General features: G+C 40.8%; 1 long non-coding RNA gene across 1 annotated transcript in view; it reads right to left on the bottom strand.

Moving 5' to 3' along the window:
• The window catches only part of LOC149468353 (uncharacterized), an 88,990-nt gene extending 78,714 nt beyond the window's left edge, over positions 1-10,276 (bottom strand). Inside the window, exons 1-2 of the long non-coding RNA XR_016311753.1 lie at positions 10,140-10,276; positions 9,723-9,824 (exon numbers count right to left, since the gene is read on the bottom strand). This is a non-coding gene — a long non-coding RNA (uncharacterized LOC149468353). The remainder of the gene's footprint in view (positions 1-9,722; positions 9,825-10,139) is intronic.
• Positions 10,277-21,366: the final 11,090 nt, after the last annotated feature.

Genomic DNA, 21,366 nt, shown 5'->3' with positions numbered 1-21,366 from the left:
TCAGCACTAAGGTCACAGGTTTTAATCCCAACCACAGCACTACCTTCCTGGAGTATGCATTTACTCCCTGTGCCTGCGTGGGTTTCCCCAAGGAACTCCAGTTTCCTCCCACACTTCAAAGACATGCTGGTAGGTTAATTGGCTCCTGACTAAATTATTAGTATAGTATGTGTGTATGACTGTCAGTTAGGGACCTTAGATTGTAAGACCTTTGAGGGCAGGTACTGATGTGAATATGCAATATTTATGTAGAGCGCTGTGCAAAATTGTCAGCACTATATAAGTATCTGTAATAAATAAAACTTAGTCTTTCGAGATTGGTTTTGCTGTCAATCGATTCTATTTTTGTATTTTATCTTCTTGCTATTTAATATTTCATAAATCAACAAAAAAAAAAGAATTTTCAAAAAACAAGCCAATTCGAGTTTTAATCTATGCCACTATATGTAAGTTTTTTTATAATATGAGGAGATTATTTAAATGGCTGTATAGTTTTCAGTTTTTCTTATGTGTCTATCCCTATTACAATACTAATATTCTAATAAAATATGCTGGTGCCAGTAAAGGAGTATTATACCGCCACCACAGGAATATGAAGCCTTGGTAATATTAACATCACTATTACCATTAGGGAAACATTATTCCTAATATGCTATAGCAAAACTGTTTTTTGACTGTTCAAAGCAAAGCAATAGATTTACCTTTTTTTTTTACTCCAGCTGCTCAGTTCTATGGCAGGTGCCAAAGTTAAAAAAAAAAAAAGGGATTGGAGAAACACGTGACTCGCTATGCTTGTGACAGTGCTGGGCCAATAAGTGTTTCTTCATAGGGATTTCAAAGCCTTGTGTGAGCTACAAATTCAGTGACTCATAGCTTACATAGAACTTTCCTTTGTCTCCTGGCAGCTGAGGAATGAAAGAGGGAAAGTTTAAACTGCAGTTTTGAACGAATGGACAGAACCACCAAATGTGAAAGAAGGTTCCAAGTTCTGGGCAACCATGAAAGAAATATGCAGATGAAAAAGCCAAGACATGTGCCAGTCTACTAGGAAAAATGTACCATCAAAGTAGTATTTTAGAATTAGTTTCCACTGCCGCTGCATTCTGGAATTATGGTTTTGTAGTTGTCCAGATCTGGTCCCATTGAAATTTACCTGCAGGTCCCGTTCCCATTTCAAGACATAATTTAAAGGATGGGGCATTCTTTTGGCCATTAACGGATTGTAAAGGGGAGACATAAGACCACTGGGGCCGTTTTTGCATTTAGATTCAAACAGTGTTAAGTTCAATTTCCACCATTTAAGCGTACCATAGAAAAGAAATAGTGTTTTACATGTAAATATCTGAATAGCTGAGATTGTGGAAGGTCTTGTAAGGATTGCAGGTCTGTGAAAGTCTTGAAGCCTCTCAAGGTCAATAGAGAGTGGAAATAGGTCATCTTTAAGGTGATGCAGTTACAAAAAGTTCCGGGAGAATCAAAGCCAGGGAGAAAGGAGGGATTGCAGGTGAGAGGAGTGGGGGATGAGGGGACAGAAGGCTGCCAGAGTATTGAGTATCTAACTATCCCAAAGATATAGGGAATGCCATGTAATTGTTGTGACGGGAGCGGCGTCAGACCCCAGCCCTTCTCACCAAACTCGTGACCGAAGGACTAGCCAATCTAAAACCACGGTGTCACTTGCGTAACAATGCCACACCCAGCTGCACCCTGCACACCGATTTTCCAGCTAATTGGACCACAATCGACGTACCGGCAGCCTGAATGCAATTTTTACTGGGTCAGGTTAATTACGCAATTAACCCTTCACGGTGCCACCACCTCCTTTTTATACAGAGAAAGAGGAAACTCAGCAATACACTAGGATGATTGGTTAACTGTCAGTATCCCGCTATCTCTACAGACCGGTTATCCAGAGGGTTAAACACTCATAGTAGCGCTCTTGAGTGGCAGGGATTCGTAAGTTACATTCAAGAGCTATAGAAACAGTTCAACACTTTCAGAAAGTAAGATTTATTACCAAAAGGTTAAAAGGGTGCAGTAAAAATATTTACAGAAAGAAGATGTAACCAATATATATATATATATAAACACACAGAGCATAAAAGCACAGCAAACAGATAACAGAAAAGAGTTTAAAGGGATAAAGTACTTGCCAGTCAACCTTGGTTTTAAGCAGCTTCAAGTTTCATGAGCTTAAAAGGGATTTCTGGTCTCGACTGCTAGTTCCGCTGGTTCATCGCAAGAGACTTAGCTTTCTCTCGGTCTGCTAAATGTTAAAACGCAGACGGTCCTCACTTCTCTGACTACACACAAAGCATAACAGCTTCTTTTCTACAAAAGTCAATTGGTATCTTCTTACAACAGACAAGCCTATTGCCTTATTTGGGAAAAGGATGGCATAGACAGCTACACTGAACGCATTCCTGAGGGAGGGGGAATGAGGAGATACATGAAGACTTCTTAATACAGTGAGAGCCGTGCCTGGTTCTTGTATGCACGATTACTACACCTTCCCCCCTCAGGTGATAGCGTATGAGTTTAAGAGCGATACTAAAATGTAGATGTTTGGAGCAAAATGGAAAACCGCACCTCTCCCTGTGGGCATGATTGTGACAATTGGGTTTGTCAAATCCTACTTGTCATGAGGAAGGAGCCATAGGAGATTATGAATGGATAGCAGTGCACAATCATAGACCTCAAAGTCTACCCACAGTAGGATTTCCTACCTGGCAAATTGGCCCAATTGGACCGCATGATAGTATCTTGCAAAGCAAGGAAACTCCCACCCATCATTAAGTCTGGTTTGATATAGGACCTGTTTAGTAATGCAGGGCTTTTTGCCGCTCCAGATAAAGCTCATCATGTGCACTTGGATTTGGTACATTACTGAGTAAGGGATTGAGACTGGTAATACCCTAAAGAGACAGTTTGTGGGTTTCCATTGGTAATGGAAGTTGTGTTGGAGATTCTGGAGCAGAGGGAGGGGTGAGGAAAAATTTAGGACCTTAGATCTTATGAGGCTGACCTGTAGGTCAGAAATTATGCCAAACTACATTAACAGGACATGCAAATTGGGTAACGAGATAAGTGGGTTGGTTATATTCAGGATGACATTGTCAGCAAATAAGCTTAATTTATACTGGCATTTTGCAATTCGTAAACCAGAAATATCTGTCGATGCTCAATGAACATGTACAAGGGGTTCTATGACCAGGGAAAACAGGAGTGGAGACAGGCACCCTTGTCTTGTGTCTGGACATATAGGAAAGGTGGAGGATTTAAAACCCGCATATTTCACATAAGCCTTAGGGGAGTCATACAGTCTGTTCACCCATTTAAGGAAATGGGGACCAAAGCTTAATTTTTCCAGGGTGTAAAATAGAAAGGGCCAGGATACAGTATCAAAGGCTTTTTAAGTGTCTAGAGATAGGAGCATGAAAGAAGTCTGTTGGCATTTAGAGGCCTCAATCAAAAGAGAAAGCTTTCATGTGTTATTTCTTGCCTGTCTAACAGTCATGAATCCCACTTGGTCTCGATCAATAAGGCCTCCAATGCCTCAATTCAGTCTGGTAGCTAGGATTCTGACTAAAAACTGGTCCACGTTCAACAAGGAAATTGGTCAAATGTTGGAACAGTGGATCATGAAGATGGAAGCTTGAAGAGATTCTATTTGGATGGATCCTTGATCACGGAGATCGTTGAAATGGATGCATAGTAGGAGTGTAAGAAGGTCTAGGAAGTTTTTGTAATAGGTGGCTTAAAAGCCACTTGGTCCAGGTCTTTTATGTGATTTCAGGGTTTTGATAGCTGCAAGAACTGATTCCACAGAGAAGGGGCCTCAAGGATTTGGCATCAGATTTCAGGTGTGCATGGTATCGAGATTTTAGAGAAAAAGGTGTTGGCCACCATCTCAGAGAAAGCATCCTTGGAGGTATAAAGCTCAGCCAAGTGTTGTTGAAAAATCTGAATTATTTTGGGGGGACAGCTGGAGGGTGTGTTTGTTCGTGTGGAGACATTATGTTCAGTTTTTTTTTCAGAGGTTTTCAACCACTTTAATCATGACCCTGTTTTGTATTTCTACATATGCAAAATAAAAAAGGTAGGCCCACTTTTGCTGCAGGGGAAAAGTTTCTGTTCTCTGGATACGGAGTGAGTGTAGGTGTTGGTGTGTATATTCATATATCAGAACCATATTCACACTTTTTTTTTTGCTTACAGTTATTCTCTATGACAGATTTGCATTGCCAACATGCTTTGACATGCATTGATCTGAAAATAGAGAAATTAAAAAAATCTAAGTAAAATCTAAAGAAATTTCCACATTCACGGGAGATTTAGTCATTTATATCCCACCACACAAAAGGCAGACCTGACACACCTGTAACTAAATCTGGTTAACATATGCAATCATTTTTTCCCTTAAACACGAACACAAAGTCTAGAAAAGGATTTTGTGCACCCAACAAAGTGAGGCAGCTGGCTAAAACCTATTATAAAGCAATTTTGTTAGTTTAGAAAGGCACAGGAAACTGCATATGGCAGGGAGCGGAATGGGGAATTCAAACAGGTTGTACATTGTAAGTGATTTTGTTTTCAGCAGCAGTGAACCTGCTAATGGAATACACAAAATGGGAACATGGAGCTTGAAAACTGGCAGATTAAACCAGCCCCGAGGAAAGTCTCCCTGGATAGGGTTCTGTAATGATAATGACACCAGCTGTAATGATGCTAAGAGCTGTAAACTAAATTAGAGAATATACAGAGGATTTAATATAGTTTTACAGCAGTAAATTAGATCAGTATTTTAAGTTAAACAACTACTAGATAATAAAGTTTAAAAGTGGATTCTGTCTCTTATTCATGACTAGCATAGCAAAATCCAGCATTTCTAGGAAAAATATGAGAAAGCATGGATGAAAGAGTTAGAGCCATCTAGAACCAAAAAAAGGGAATGGGCAAATACAGACTGGGGAAATTATTCAAAGCTGAATTCCTGGCAGGCAGCTAAATACACAAGTGAAATGCTTATATTGGAGCCCTTATATGTGCCGAAGGATTTGTAATTTTGCCAGTCCAGCCCTGGGATTTTCACAGTTCTGTCACACAGCACAACCCTATATAACAAGACAGCAGACTTGATTTTTATATGCTTCAGTTAAAGTGGTTGTAAGCCCAGACATTAAATATGAACAGAGCATATCTCATCTCACTCCAGAGCTATAAGTGTCATTTATATCTGCTGCTTTGTTCCTCTGCTATCTGTATAACTCACTTCTGACAAGTTTTCCTGACACCAAGAGCAAAAAGTAATGGGGAGGGAGCTCCAGCACACAGCCTGTGATTGACAGTCTCAGCTCTGTTCCTGTATGCTGTGTGAAAGGGGGGGGGAGGTGCCTCTTCCCTCCAATCAGTTCTCACTGAATTCTACAGACTGTAACTTCAGCTCCATGCCCCTTGCCTTCTGAAGTCCCAGACAAGCTGTATAAATTCTGAACTTTAAACGGCTGTAGAAAAGAGATAGCTGCAGATACCCAGGTACAACTTATGTGGGAGGATTTGTTTAAACTCCGTGTATCACCTAAGGCCAGGCACTTCACTGGATATATAAAAGGGTTTACAACCACTTTAAGTGACACTGGTAGGTTTCATCCCACTTTCAGATTCAGACCAGACAATGTTTTTCTGATCTTCTATTGTCCAATTTTGGTGAGCCTGTGCAAATTGTAGCCTCTGTTTCCTGTTCTTAGCTGACAAGAGCCATCTGTTTCAAGGTTCAACGTGTTGTATATTTAGAGATGGTATTCTGCATACCTTGTTTGTAACGAGTAGTTATTTGAGTTACTGTTGCCTTCCTATCATCTTGAACAAGCCTGCCCATTCTCCTCTGACCCCTGACATCAACAAGGCATTTTCATCCACACAACTGACCCTCACTAAATATTTTCTCTTTTTTGAACCATTCTCTGTAAACCCTAGAGATGGCTGTGCGTGAAAATCCTAGTAGATCGGCAGTTTTGGTAATATTCAGACCGGCCCCTCTGGCACAAACAACCATGCCACGTCCAAAGTCACTTAAATGCCCTTTCATCCCCATGCTGATGCTCAGTTTGAACTTCAGAAAGTCATTTTCATCACGTCTAGATTCCTAAATGCATTGAGTTGCTGCCGTGTGGCTGACTAGCAATTTGTGTTACCAAGCAATTGAACAGGTGTACCTAATAAAGTGGTCAGTGAGGGTATATAGAACAGGAAATTTAACCAATAGGGGACTACATCCCTGAGTCTGCGCCTCACATGAGTGCACAATAGACAACCACTGAATAAGATTAGAAAGGGAAAGAAGGAAAGCAAGAGAAAAAGAGGTGAAACAACAGTAGTTGTATTACTTGTAGAAATAGGATGGGTATGCCTCAGCCGGTAGTCTTTCCAGAACCGGGTACCTGTACCCTCCTGGCTTCTCTTTATCAATCCGTACATTTACCAAAAATAAGGAAGCAGAGATTAATGTGATTATGGCTGTTGCAGTGTTCAAAATGTATCTAGCTTCCACATTTGTGAACCCTATAAATGTGTATATAAACTGAGCGGCCAAAAATGTAATTCAAGGTTACTAAACAGTTTATCACACGTAAAAGTGCAAAAAATAGAATAAATAAACAACACCAGAAAACCCAAGTAATATCCAATGTATCAGTAAGTCCCATTCAAAAAACAGTTGATTGAAAACCAAACGATAGGTGAACAGATGCTGGTGCCATCAGTAACAGATAAACAGGTGACCACTTCCAGGTGCTCCAGGTGACCCCACATGGAGTTGCACTCACCATAGTGGATGGATCTTCTAATACTAGATAGGTCTCACTGCACTTTTTTGGTTGGACCCACTGAGTGTCTTGCCACCAACTTCACCATTAATATGTATCAGGATACGATTTATTCCAATGCAATACACTACCACTCAAAAAACAGTTTGGCAATCAGCTGCCAAACAAGCTGCTGATTAGGCCTTTGCTTTTAATTCACACTGGAATAAATACCATTGTAGGTCCTGGTCTGGCACTTTATTGCCAGTCAAGCCCTGATGAAGGGGGCTCTTGGATCCCCAAAATGCGTCGGTTACTTCTCAAATTATATCCCTGACCTTTAATAGAATAAAGTTGTATTTGGACCTCTTAACAGTGGTGTGGTGCTTCAATTTCAACTTTTTTTACAATACACTACAAGCCAGGGAGACTGTGGAGATCCTCTGGGGTGTAGAAGCCGCCTGCCCAGGAACCAGATCATTTATACCAACATAATATCTTAAGATAACAATACCAGTACCTGCAGGTCCAGAGCTGTCTTTCCACTTTCCTCAACTACTCAAAAAACAGTATCAGGGAAAAGGTTGATTGCGCAAAGCAGACGACTTTATTACACCATGTAAAACCTTACAACTATACCATACTCACTTGTATATGTGCCTAAGAAGCAGCACCAGGTACATACAGCACTTATGGTTAAGATGGCTGCCACCGCCATGAGACCAGAAGCTGGCTTGCGCTTCAGAGATGTGAGGTGACATATCAGCTGGTGAACACTGCTCCCCATCCGATACGTCACATCCCATCTCTGGAGCTCAAGCCAGCTTCTGGTCTCGGGGCAGTGGCAGCCATCTTAACCATAAACGCTGTATGTACCTTGGCCCATTCTTAGGCACATATACATGTGAATCTGTACATTGCAGACACATTTGTCAAATTTGAGTAAATCCCACTATATGTTTGAAATGTGTTTATATTTACATAGCATACCTATTTTTTTATTATTGCTTAACTTTTCAATGTTTTCAAGGAAATCCAATTGGTGGTCTGGGGACTGGATGAGTCCTGCTCTCATTAACATACAATGGAGAAGCCCAGCTCCAAAACATTGAACCTTTTGTTAAGACAGACGGGCTGATTTACTAAAGCTGGAGAGTGCAAAATCTAGTGCAGCTGTGCATGGTAGCCAATCAGCTTCTAACTTTATCTTCTTCAATTAACCTCCCTGGCGGTATTCCCGAGTGTAGGTTTGGGGTAAAGTTTCAGTACCACAAGCAGTAACCCCGAGCTACACTCGGGCTTACCATGTGGCGCTGCTCCGCGATCCCTCGATCACTTACCTTGTCCTGCACTCCCGCGGTGTCCCTCCTGCAGTGTCCCCGGCAATGTAATCCGGCGGATGCCGGCATCTGTCATCTGGGTTCCGTCCCCTGCAAGCATTTGGACGTACGGGGGACGGAACGGCAGGAAATTTGAAAATAACAAAAAGTGACATTCACTAAAATCACATAGTAAAACATTACTGTATCAAACCATTTCACATACATTTTGTCCCGAGTGCTTTGTCCTGTGCCCTGCCTGCATTTTTACTGTTCTTATTGCCTGAAAACTGAGAAATGTCCATGGCGTCCAAAAAGCGTCCCTTTAGGTCAAAAGCGGTTTTAGACCAGCTAGAGAACAGCGATAGTAAATCAGAACCACTTGCAGAATTGAGTGATAACGATTTGTGGGGAAATTCGTCATCAGACACTGAAAACAATTTTACGACTTGGCGTTATATTTCAAATTTCAGTGTTTTTGGTTTGATTATATTATTGAATTAAATTTATTATATTATTATTATTTTTTATGTTTATTTATTAAATTATAATTTATGATTTTGTGTTTCAAATTTTATCGGGATGTTTACTAGACTCTTGTTCGGACAGATTTCATTGAGTTATTCCTAAAAATTACAGGCCTATAAAAAAAAAGATACACATTTCCATGCAAAAAAATGTACCGCTTTGAACACAGAAATATGGACATAATCAGACCGCTAGGGAGGTTAAGCTTTCCCAAAAAAAACTGGGTGCTGAGCTATGCAGAGCTGCACCAGATTTTGCACTCTCCAGTTTTAGTAAATCAACCCCAGAGTGTTCAAATGTAGTACAATTGATGGAACAATGTCTGCCTGCACAGTACAGACAGGGTTACATTATTGGCAAACACGACTTCCCAGTCCCCTCATAAGAAAGTGAGACATGTAGAATTTTTCCTTGCTGGAAGTTTTTTTCCTTGCTAGAAAGGAGCATCAAAAAAGGTAACCTGCAATTTTTTAAATATTTTAGGTCATGCTATGCAAAGAGGATGTGTAACAAATTCAAAGTAAGTATAATCCCAATTTGGCTGCAAAAGTAATACAATGCCCTTTAAAGTGAAATCTACAATGGCATATACATTGCAAGTTATGTGCAGATTTCAAGTGATGTGTGAATAAAAAGACTATAGAAATGCCCCCCCCCCCCCCCCCCAAGTGGTAAGCACAGCCATTTAGGTGCATGTTGTTGATTGTGCTGCAGCCATGTGCTTGGCTTCCATTGCCAACAAGAGGTGACAAATCATAAACACTTTCCTAAGCTTGAAAACAGATGGGAAAGCCCTTGGGTCTAAATGTACAGAATTTGGTAAAAAAAAATGCAAATGTGAGAACTGATGAAATTGCCACCTGAGACAGTTCACACTTTGTCTCATAAAATGAATGCCTTGAGGAGTTGTATTTATGGATGAACACAAAACATACATTTCAAGATTGCTTTGATTTATGAAAATAGCTGAAATTAACCTATAGCAACTGATATATGGATGACATAGCTTCAAGCTAAATTTTATAAAAAAAAAAAAAATAATGTTCCCTACAGCTTTAGTCACATCACTTACCTATAATGAGGTACTGTATTTCCCACATTGTGCAGACAGCTGGATCCTACAGAAATCTTCACAGCAAGGATGCCTGTCCTCTTCCTGTCTGAGCTTCCAGTGCTGCAGTGATTAACAGCTTCAGGTCAACAGGCCAACAGCAGTACAGATGGTCAAATGAGACAGTTCTACAAACAACAAGCTATAAACAGATGGAGCCACAGATATCAAAATGAGCTAATAGTTCTTCTACTTACTGTCTAAATAAATACAAAATATTAATAAATATTCACTATTTATTTGACTAATAAAATCATTATTTTAATGATGTACATAAATTATGAACAAATCTTTCTTTATACATTTCCTTTAAAGAACAACTTTCACAGAATTGTTTATGAGGACCTTTTATATGCATACACATTGATAATTTCCTACCTGAAATGATAATTTAACCAAGATGTTCATCTCTTGCAAATTTCATAGATCTTTGATTCCAGATGAGTTCCATTTTGATGTTCATTGTGAAATACACTTCACAAAATTATTGAACATGACAAAGGATGTTTATACCTGTCAATAAAGAAAAACTCTGTTAACCTGATGTGAGATTTTGAACTGATTTTTTACTTGATTTTTCAATTTACTTTTTTAAAATAAAAAGATGAAAATTGTTTTAAAAACTTTTTAAAGTTGGTTTATACATTGAGGGATATACCTGTGTATCAAGCAAAATGGGAACAAATCTAAATGCAAATCAGACTGCCTGTTAGCAAAGTCTATGCAACAGTTTTTATGTGTATTTGTGACCATGTATACCTATTATTCAACAGTCAAATGCAACAGATTATCATTCAAAATAGTTGTACAATTAAGAAGCGGTCAGGGGCAAGTTATATTCTGTCATAGCGTTACAGAGGAAGGGATTTCTGAATTAAAATGATTAAATATATTAAATTATCCCAAATTTGCCTGCCCTATCTCACTTAGTACTGCCAGGTTATACAGTGAGGAACATAAGTAATTGAACACCCTGCAATTTTGCAAGTTCTCCCACTTAGAAATCATAGAGGGGTCTGAAATTCACATTGTAGGTGCATTCCCACTGTAAGAGACAGAATTGAAAAAAAAAAATCAGGAAATCACATTGTATGATTTTTAAAGAATTTATTTGTCTTGCACTGCTGAACATAAGTATTTGAACACCTAAGAAACAGCAAGAATTCTGGCTCTCAAAGACCTGTTACTGTACCTTTAAAAAGTCCACCTCTACTCCACTCATTAATCTAACTTAGTAGCACCTGTCTGAGCTCTTTAAAGACACCTGTCCACCCCACAGTCAGTCAGACGCCAACTATTACCATGGGCAAGACCAAAGAGCTGTCAGAAGACACCAGAGACAAAATTGTGGACCTCCACAAGGCTGGAAAGGGCTACGGGGCAATTGCCAAGCAGCTTGGTGAAAATAGATCAACTGTTGGAGCAATGGTTAGAAAATGGAAGAGGCTAAAGATGACTGTCAATCTCCCTCGGACTGGGGCTCCATGCAAGATCTCACCTCGTGGGGTATCACTGATGATAAGAAAGGTGAGGAATCAGCCCAGAACTACAAGGGAGGAGCTGGTCAATGACATGAAGAGAGCTGGGACCACAGTTTCAAAGGTCACTGTCGGTAGAACACTACGCCGTCATGGTTTAAAATCATGCATTGCACAGAAGGTTCCTCTGCTCAAGTCATCACATGTCCAGGCCCGTCTGAAGTTTGCCAATGAGCATCTGGATGATCCAGAGGAGGCATGGGAGAAAGTCACGTGGTCAGATGAGACCCAATTAGAACTTTTTGGTCTAAACATCACTCGTCGTGTTTGGAGGAAAATGAAGGTTGAGTTGCATCCCAAGAACACCATCCCTACTGTGAAGCATGGGGGTAATAACATCATGCTTTGGGGGTGCTTTTCCTGCGAAGGGGACAGGACGACTGCACTGTATTAAGGAGAGGATGAATGGGGCAATTTATTGTGAGATTTTGAGCAACAACCTCCTTCCCTCAGTCAGAGCATTGAAGATGGGTCGTGGCTGGGTCTTCCAACATGACAACGACCCGAAGCACACAGCCAGGATAACCAAGGAGTGGCTCCGTAAGAAGCATATCAAGGTTCTGGAGTGGCCTAGCCAGTCTCCAGACCTAAATCCAATAGAACATCTTTGGAGGGAGCTGAAACTCCGTGTTGATCAGCGACAGCCCCGAAACCTGACAGATCTAGAGGAGATCTGTGTGGAGGAGTGGGCCAAAATCCCTGTTGCAGTGTGTGGAAACCTGGTCAAGAACTACAGGAAACGTGTGACCTCTGTAATTGCAAACAAAGGCTTCTGTACCAAATATTAACACTGATTTTCTCAGGTGTTCAAATACTTATGTTCAGCAGTGCAAGACAAATAAATTCTTTAAAAAGCATACAATGTGATTTCCTGAGTTTTTTTTTTAATTCTATCTCTCAGAGTGGGAATGCACCTACAATGTGAATTTCAGACCCCTCCATGATTTCTAAGTGGGAGAACTTGCAAAATTGCAGGGTGTTCAAATACTTCTGTTCCTCACTGTATGAAAGAATTAATAAATACCCACATTCCAGGGAATTGTAATGGCGCAAGAAACTGTCAGGAGTGGCATGCGCCACATTAACTAAGCAAATAGACCTGTTTCAAGTCTGTCTGCACTACCTGCACCAGTTTTTATTTCAAAGTGAAAAAAAAAACTAGCTCAGGTCTGTCCCTATTTAACAGAGGGAATGGGATAGTTTTCCATATAGATAGCCATCAGATGTGACATTGTCATCTGGGATGTGAGCTGTCAGCAGAGGAGAGTTGTTAACACTGTAGGCTCTGCTTGTGTAGTGTACAGTGGTGTATTTAGGTTTCGTGTTGCCCTAGGCAACAGAAAAATTGGCTTCCCCCCACATGGAGAGACCCTGACACTGACAAACACCCCCTCCCCTATGATAAGAGCCTGACATTGACCGACAACACCCCACCTGAGAGAACCTTCCACTACCACCACCGCATACACACTAGCATCCTCACCCTGGGAGAGAGAAGACACTCACCTTCACAGCTCCGGAGAACAAGAGTAAGGCTCTGCATACACCATCAAGCAACCCGCAGCCTCTCTCAGATCTCACATGGTCCCATTGCTGCGTGTGTCCTTTCTTCCATCTCTTCTTTCGGGGTGGCGCTGCCCCCCTGTAAAATGCCGCTGCCCCCCTGAAAAAATGCCGCCCTAGGCAAATGCCTTGTTTGCCTTGTGGTAAATATGCCCATGGTAGTGTACCATGATTACACTACACAAGCAGAGCCTGCAGTGTTTACAACCCTCCTCCTCCCTTCTGCTCTGAGCCAAGTATGGGGGCGGGGGACGTCAGAGAGATCAGAGTATGCAGTTCCAGCACTATTTTCTATGCTGCCTCTTACAGAGTCGGCATAAGGCTCCATGCACATGGGGCATTTTGATAACACTGGTAACGTTAGCTGTGTAAAGTCATGTAAAAAATGTGAGTTTTTCAGATTTTTTTAGCGTTTTGCATTAGTGTTTAGTGGTGTTTTGCTGCGTTTAGCAACGTTTTGCCGCTTTTACATTTTTTAGCGTCTTTTTTTTGGTAAAAAAAGTCCAAAAATGCCAGTATGCAGCGTTTTTCCACGTTTTACCGCATTTTACCTTGTTTTGCCATGTTTTTCAGCGTTAGAGTGTTTTTACAGCTAAAAAACTGCTCTAGAAACCCTGGGTTTTTTTTTCCAAGACAAAAAATGTCCCTGCCAAAAAACGTTGATTACAGTCTATGTGTGCATGGACACAAAGGATAACATGCTGGGGGGTTTACTGGCTGTAGAAAAAAACGTCAAAAGGCAAAAAGAGCAGCTGTAAAAACGTCCAGTGTGCATGAGGACTAACACAGAACAGATCACTCCTAATTAACAAAGGCTGGGTACACACTCAAAAGAAGGTCATTTGGCAAGTACCAGCTGACTTTAATGCCCCGTACACACGATGAAAACATTGGACGAACGATCGGCCGTTTTTTTTCGCCTGCTAGTCTCACATCGAAAGGGAAAAGGTTACTAAAGATCCAAAAATTCTCCTTTGAAAGAAAAGAAATTCGAAAGTGATGTCATGTATTGCGTTGAATTTGTATTGTATTTTCACACGACTACTGTACTGATTAAACGAAAATCATGCAATCTGGTGTCTTACGAAAATTTTCGTACGATTTTCTTATAGTGTGTACGAGGCATACACCTGTGTGCACAGCTCCCTGTCCAACAGAAGTCAGTCTCATGACCAATATCTGTCGAATGGGCATACTAGAAAACCAGCATCTGAGCCGCGCTTGTTGCCATTGTCTAATGATCAGTGTTCTGAAGGGGGGGGGGGAGCCCCATTGTCAGAATACAATAGCTCAGCATTTGAGATTGCTGCACTAGCATTGCGTATGTTAGTACAATGATCTGTACGTGTTGTTGTTTTTCATTCATATTGCTGGGTTGAATGAAAAAACTTATAGTACCCACCCTGCAAAGGGGGCTCAAGCTGCTTTTGATAATTAGGAGCAACATTTGCTCCATTTTTTTATGTTTAGAAGAGTGATGCAAGCTTGTTCTTGAACCTCTTTGTTATTTTTTCTGTACAAAGTAAGTAGCAGAGTAGTCATCTAGATTATCTTTTAGTTTACAAAAAAGCAATATTTCACTTTTTAGAGTATAAAAAAGGGGGGTTGGGATGCCCGTGACAACATTGACCTAATATGGCTTTTTTTTGTATTTGCAGCCATGGGGAAGGGAATGCCCTGGCTGCCACTAATTGGTCCGACAACTTTCTTCTGGGTTCAGCTGAACATGGGTTTGGACCAAATCCCTCCTCATCCCTACTTGTAACCGTTGGTACAGAAAGTGAACAGAAATCCACATTTTTAAAGTTGTCTCCAGAACAGGAATGAAGGGAATATCCTTTAATGGAGACATATTGCTGGGTTGAATGAAAAAACTTATAGTACCCACCCTGCAAAGGGGGCTCAAGCTGCTTTTGATAATTAGGAGCAACATTTGCTCCATTTTTTATGTTTAGAAGAGTGATACAAGCTTGTTCTTGAACCTCTTTGTTAATTTTTCTGTACAAAGTAAGTAGTAGAGTAGTCATCTAGATTATCTTTTAGTTTACAAAAAAGCAATATTTCACTTTTTAGAGTATAAAAAACGGGGGCTGGGATATCCGTGACAACATTGACCTAATATGGCTTCTTTTGTATTTGCAGCCATGGGGAAGGGAATGCCCTGGCTGCCACTAATTGGTCTGACAACTTTCTTCTGGGTTCAGCTGAACATGGGTTTGGACCAAATCCCTCCTCATCCCTACTTGTGACTGTTGGTACAGAAAGTGAACAGAAATCCACATTTTTAAAGTTGTCTCCAGACAGAAATTTTTATTATTATACAGGACTTATATAGGGCCGACAGTTTGCTCAGCGCTTTACATTATGGAGGGAGACAGTACAGTAACAATACAGTTCAATACAAGAGTGATTAGAGGGCCCTGCTCCTTGAAGCTTACAATCTAGGAGGGAAAATCCTTTAATGGAGACATTGTTGTGATTTCCTGTCACTTGGGATATACTTGCTCATTTTCTTTTGTCTCTCTGGGACAGGAATTTGGGGTTAATCTGCCTAATGGTTATACAAAGACAGAAAAAAATGGCAGGTTTTAATTATTCCCTACTCTAACAGGAACTAAAAAAAGTTGTTAGTTTACAAGGACTTTAACTTTACTAAGGGATGGCTAAATCTATTATATCCATTGTAGGTAGGCACAATTTGTAGTCAAGTACCAGAAAATTCCCATCATTAAAAAAAATAAACTGAGCACTATGTGCTGTAATGAACTTGTTGAAATACTGTATTTAGTATGGGGGTCACATACACATGGATACTGATCAGCTGCAGGGGATGTTTTCTCCACAGGCATGGGCTGTTCATTGGCAGATTATGCCTAATCCGCAGGATAATCAGGCCACTTTACATGTAAGAATACAGTATTACACCATCATGGAATTTAACATTCTTCAGTAGTATGCTTCTCTGCTGTTCAATTAGCCCCATACAAGCTAAGAAACCTGCACATGATCTTCCTCCTATCCCTCAAATAATTGTAACAGTGAAAACAAGTCTACAAGAAGAGTGCAAAAGTCATATTTACATTTTAAATAATTACTTCGAACATTTCCAGACTATTTGTTCAGTATATAAAAGAAATGAGAAGAAAGCTTACTGACACATCTTATATTAAAGTTCTTTGTTTTGGCATCTTATGAATGTATCTTCATTTATAAAGGAAAACACCACACTTTTCATCACAGATGTTGACTTTGTCAAACCCGTTTCTTGCCTTTCTTAAACTTCACAAAGCACACCTGGGAATCAGCTTTCCTCCAGCTTGCCGTAACTTGCCTCCCTCTCCTGCGGAGCTGAAGGTACCTGCATCACATTGCTATGCACTGCGTTTGCTTTATACAGCTGTCAGTTTGGTGTTGCAGCCGAGGGAGGAGTGTTACACAATCAGCAGCAGCTTAATTGGACAGAGAAGTAGCAGGTGTTCCGCTCCACTTCTGGCTCTTTTCCAATTTTTTTTTTCTTGTGCTAGAAGCAAATCATTAAAATTACCAACATGCACTTAGCGGGGAGAAAGACAAACTTTCAAAAGTAACAGGTACATAACACCCATTTAAGAATGTGCTAGCAATGTCATCTGATAAACCATAAGCACAATCGACGTGGTCAACTGACCGAAAGAGACAAAAAGACATTGTGCAGGATTAGAAAACCCAGAATAAAAAAACAAAAGTATCATGATCATGGGACTTTTTTTTTATTAAACACTTGCCCTCCAGAGGATTTACCCCCCTTCCCGACCAGGCCATTTTTTGTGTTACGGCGCTGCATTATTTTTTGCGGGGTCATGCAATGTTACGTAATGTTTTCCCCACAAATAAAGATTTCTTTCAGTGGTATTTGATCGCCTGTGCGTTTTTTATTTTTTGCACTATAAAAAAAAGAACAACAATTTGGGGGAAAAAACAATATATTTGACTTTTTGCTAGTAAACATGTCCAGTAAAAAAATTTAAAAAAAAATCACACTTCATCATAACTTTAGGCCAAAATGTATTCTGCTCCATGTCTTTGCTAAAAAAAATCCCAATACGTGTAAAGTAATTAATTTACATGGAAGTTATAGCATTTAAAATGGCGGTATATATACTGGAATTTTTTTTACTAGTAATGATCAGTGACTTATAGCGGGACTGTGGCGGGCATTCTGACACTGGGGGGAATTGACTTGGTGTCACTAATATCCCCAGTGATACCAATATAGTGATCAGTGTTAATAAAGAGCACTGACACTGTATTAATGGCACTGGGTAGGAAGGGGTTAACATGTGGGGCGATCAAAGGGTGTGCTGTTTTACTGTAAGCTGTGTATGTGCTTTCAACTGTAAGCACACTGCTTTGCATGTCTGTGCTATGCAAAGCCATACAAAGCAGTGTGCAGGATCTGACATTTGGTAATAGTGGGTGCCGGCAAGTAATCACCGGCTAGGACCCAGTGATTGACAGCCAAGGCCGCGAATGACAACATGGGTAGGGCGTGTGTGTGACTCACGGCGCCCCCTACCCAGAACTGCAAAATTACGTATATATAAGTGATTTTGCGCACCTCTGCCACCCTGCAGCGGTATATATGCTATAGGGCAGCAGGAAAGTGGTTAAAGAACTTGTCAAACAGTGTGTTTCTGTTTGTATTTCATTTTCACTATGTGCCCCATCTTGTTCACATGGGGGGGGCAGTATCCTGGGGCTCTCACTTTTTTCAAGGGGGCTTACAGATTCTGAGAAGCCCCCCATGCACATACTCCTACAACCACCAGCCCAGGGTTGTGGGGTAGAGGCTCTTGCCCTAATCAACAATGTGCTTTGCCAGGGGTATCATCTAGCAAGGTACACTCCTCATTTTGAAGGTGTGTGGCCTGGCATGATTCAGGAAGGGGCATGGCACACCGTTCCCTCATTCCCTGGACTTCCAGATTGTGTGCTCAGATAAAGGTCTGGTAAGGACTCCCCTTAAAAAGTAACTCCTAGATTGTAAACTCGAAAGAGCAGGGCCCTCGAACCCCTCGTGTATTGTTTTGTTACTGTATTATCTCATGTTCTGTCCCTCACTATATTGTACAGCGCTGAGCAAACCTTTTGGCGCTATATAAATACTGTATAGTAATAATAATAACTCCACTTTTTGTTGAGAAAAAAACCCTCCCCTCTGGGTGATCTATGTACATTGCAAGGATTTTAACAAACTTTGTTGCAGATTCCTATCTTTTGTCAAATGGCTGTTTGTCTGTGTCCATGTGGAAAGAGAATCTAATGGGAGTGGTTTTATAATTATCTGCAGGGCTCTAATAAGGAAAGTGGCAGGGTCGGCATCCCTTTAGACGTGATTTCCTTTTGGGAGTAACTCACCAAAAATGACATTTTTGTTGCAGGGGATTCCAAAAATCTGATGTGTATCTTAGTGCAGACTTCTGTGAACATCAGTAAGCCAATCACACAAGCAGAAAATGTCATTTTCAGGGGGCATTCTGTACACCATCTGTGTTCAGAATACCTCCAAGTTGTCATATTGCATTGCATTTTACAGAAAATTACAGAGTCTGCAGATTGAAAGGGAAAGGTCATTTTTAACACCATTCAATTACAATATAAGTCAGTTGCAATTGTATACGGTATATATATATATATATTTATTTGCTCATTTTTTTCCCACAAAAGTGGACTTACCCTTTAAAACCCATTCAAGACTCAACAGGTCTGGTATAATTTTTTTTTTTGCATGGAGTCTGCCTTGACATTCATATCAGACCCTCATCAAAGATAAGGGACTGTTATATAATTTTATGGGGACCGCCTATAATTGTTTGTGGAGTCCCCATTATATGCCGGGCCTATAGAAGACCCTCATCTAGAACAAGGGTTTGGTGCAGACGAAGGGAATCCCTCATCATCTGTTTACAAACAGAAGTAAGTAGCTGAACTGTCAATTGTCTGCAATTTAAATGGTATTTTTTTCTTTGTAAATGTCAGTTTTACTGCAGTATGTTGTATACATCATACAGATGCACCACTTCACAGGTGGGGTCAGGACATCCCCAGGCATATTATTTAAAGGAATTTAGCATCTTGACCTTTAAATATTATGAACATTTCAGCTCACCACAAAACTGAACATTTTTTCTAGAAAATCCATTTTCTGTTTATCTAGAAAGATGCTTTTATTGGTTTTTAATATCACCATTAGTGATGGACCGAATACCCCCATATTCGAGTTTGTGGTCAAACATTCGAACTCAACGAACGTTTGACTGCGAACTGCGAACATAGGGGCCAATTCACTAAGTGGCATCTGAGTATGCGAAAGATACCACACAACTACTAAAATACTGCATAAGTTATATTATTATTAAAACATTCTTTAATGTTTCAGCTGTCAGTAGGGTTGCCTGGCAATTAACATTTTTTCTTAAAAAACGTGTGGGGTCCCCCCTTCATCCATATCAAGCCCTGCGGGTCTGTCATAGATTTTGAGGGGGACACCCCATGGCAACATTTTTTTAAAAAATGGCATGGGGGTGTCCCCTAAAAACCATACCAGTACCTTATCTGAGCATGCAGCCCAGCAGGGCAGGAAAGGGTGGGACAAGCGGGCGCCCCCCCACTTAACCATACCAGGTCACATGCCTAGCACATGGGGGGTGCTTTGGGGCAGGGGGGCTCCCGCCAAAGCATCCTGTCCCCATGTTGATAAGGGCCTCTTCCCCACAACTGTGGCTGGTTGTTGTGGAGGTCTTCGGGTAGGGGGCTTGTCAGAATCTGAAAGCCCCCTTTAACAAGGGGGCTCCCAGCTCCTGCCCCCCCCATGTGAATGAGTGTGGGGTACATGGTACCGCTTCTCATTCACAAACAACAAGTCCTTTATTAAAAACAAAAATAAAAAAAATGTACTCCAAAGCAGATCCAATGTCAATCACGATACCCGCCACCACCGCTGACCCAAAAAAAGAAAAAAAAACACTCTGCTCTCGACATTGGTTCCCGCTGTCTGACAACTGCGCCAGGATGACAGTTCTAAAATACTGTGAAGACGTCACAAGGGGCGAGATCTCCCCATCCCTTGTGACAGCATCATGGGCTGTGATTGGCCAAAGCAATGCTCCTGACCACTGTCAGGGTGGAGTGCATTGTGGGAAGCGGCAGGCAAATAGCCCGCCAAACGCCCTTACTGTTCATGTGTTCGTTTGACTTGAACATTAAGCCCAACACTAATCACCATCACAGTGGTCTCTTTTCACCTGCTATATACAATAGCTTTGGTCATGTTCACAACTTCCAGACTTGATTAATCTGGAATCATTCCTTACATCCTCACTTCCCATGAAGAGGATGGTGGGCCCACACATTGTCTTGACATTGTTTTATTTGGCTGAACTTGGTCAAGATATGTGCGTGACCTGTGAACACCACCCCAAAGCTTTGCTCTAGGCACCTTAATTGTATATTTTTAGGAATTAGGGCAGACATGGATATTTCAGGCTTTGTGTTTAAAAGAGATTGTTGTAACCCCTTTTCTTGCAGTCCAAGGGACTCAGCTTGATGATAATTAGGCAAGTCTCCAAGTATTTACACATCTTTGGATGGAGAGACCATTCCCATGGATTCAGACATTGTCTGCAGAGAAAATCCACTTGCAAAGTTTCCACTTCAGGAATGTGCACAACAGAGATCACAGAAAACATGAAGCTTTAGACCTGCTTCACAATAAATACAATTTAAAAGTGGTGCGATTAGGTCCCATTTAAAGCGCAACTTCAAAGTAGCGCTGATATAGACACAGGTGCAATTTCAGTGCCATTTACCTTCTAATTTTTGAGAGTTAAATTGCACTGAATTGGTGAAAAAGTAATGCAGGGAATATTTTTCAAATCGCACTACTTAAAATCGCACCTATTAGGACAGTGCCATACAAATACATTAGATGCAACTTCAGGTCACAGCAGTGTTAACCAGGGCTTACCTAGGATAGGATAGGCTTTACCTCATTGCACTGAAGTCATTGCAGCACTCCTGGATACCCTCCTTGATGAGTGACTAAAACCACATCTATGGTATTGTCAAATTGATTTCAGACCAGAGGACTGTTCAGAAGGGGGACTAATTGAAGTAACTACAGACAAATTGCCCATAACTACAGAATGTAATTTGAAAGCTTTAAATCTTCCTGAAATAAACAACCATGTGTAGATAGATGTTCCAGAATGTCGCCCCAACCCAAAAGGCTTATGACCATTGTGACAATAATCCAATGTAAGGGGAAAAAAATGTGCCCTCAGACAATACAGAGTCATCTTGTCAAGAAAAAGACTAGTTTTGTCCCACACTGTGCAAATAAACCCTTACAAAAATCTGGTATGGAATTAAGTAAATGGAAGTGCTTCATGAGTGGGTACCATTTTTACCAGAACTTGCATGCAGCTCCACAGGGAAGACTGACATTGGGATTGAAGTTGCTGAAA

Source organism: Staurois parvus, unplaced genomic scaffold (assembly GCF_062004578.1).
Source record: "Staurois parvus isolate SC_StPar_1 unplaced genomic scaffold, SC_StPar_1.0 ptg000089l, whole genome shotgun sequence".
In the NCBI taxonomy this organism is placed as follows: domain Eukaryota; kingdom Metazoa; phylum Chordata; class Amphibia; order Anura; family Ranidae; genus Staurois; species Staurois parvus.
This window is presented reverse-complemented; position numbering and strand designations above follow the sequence as displayed.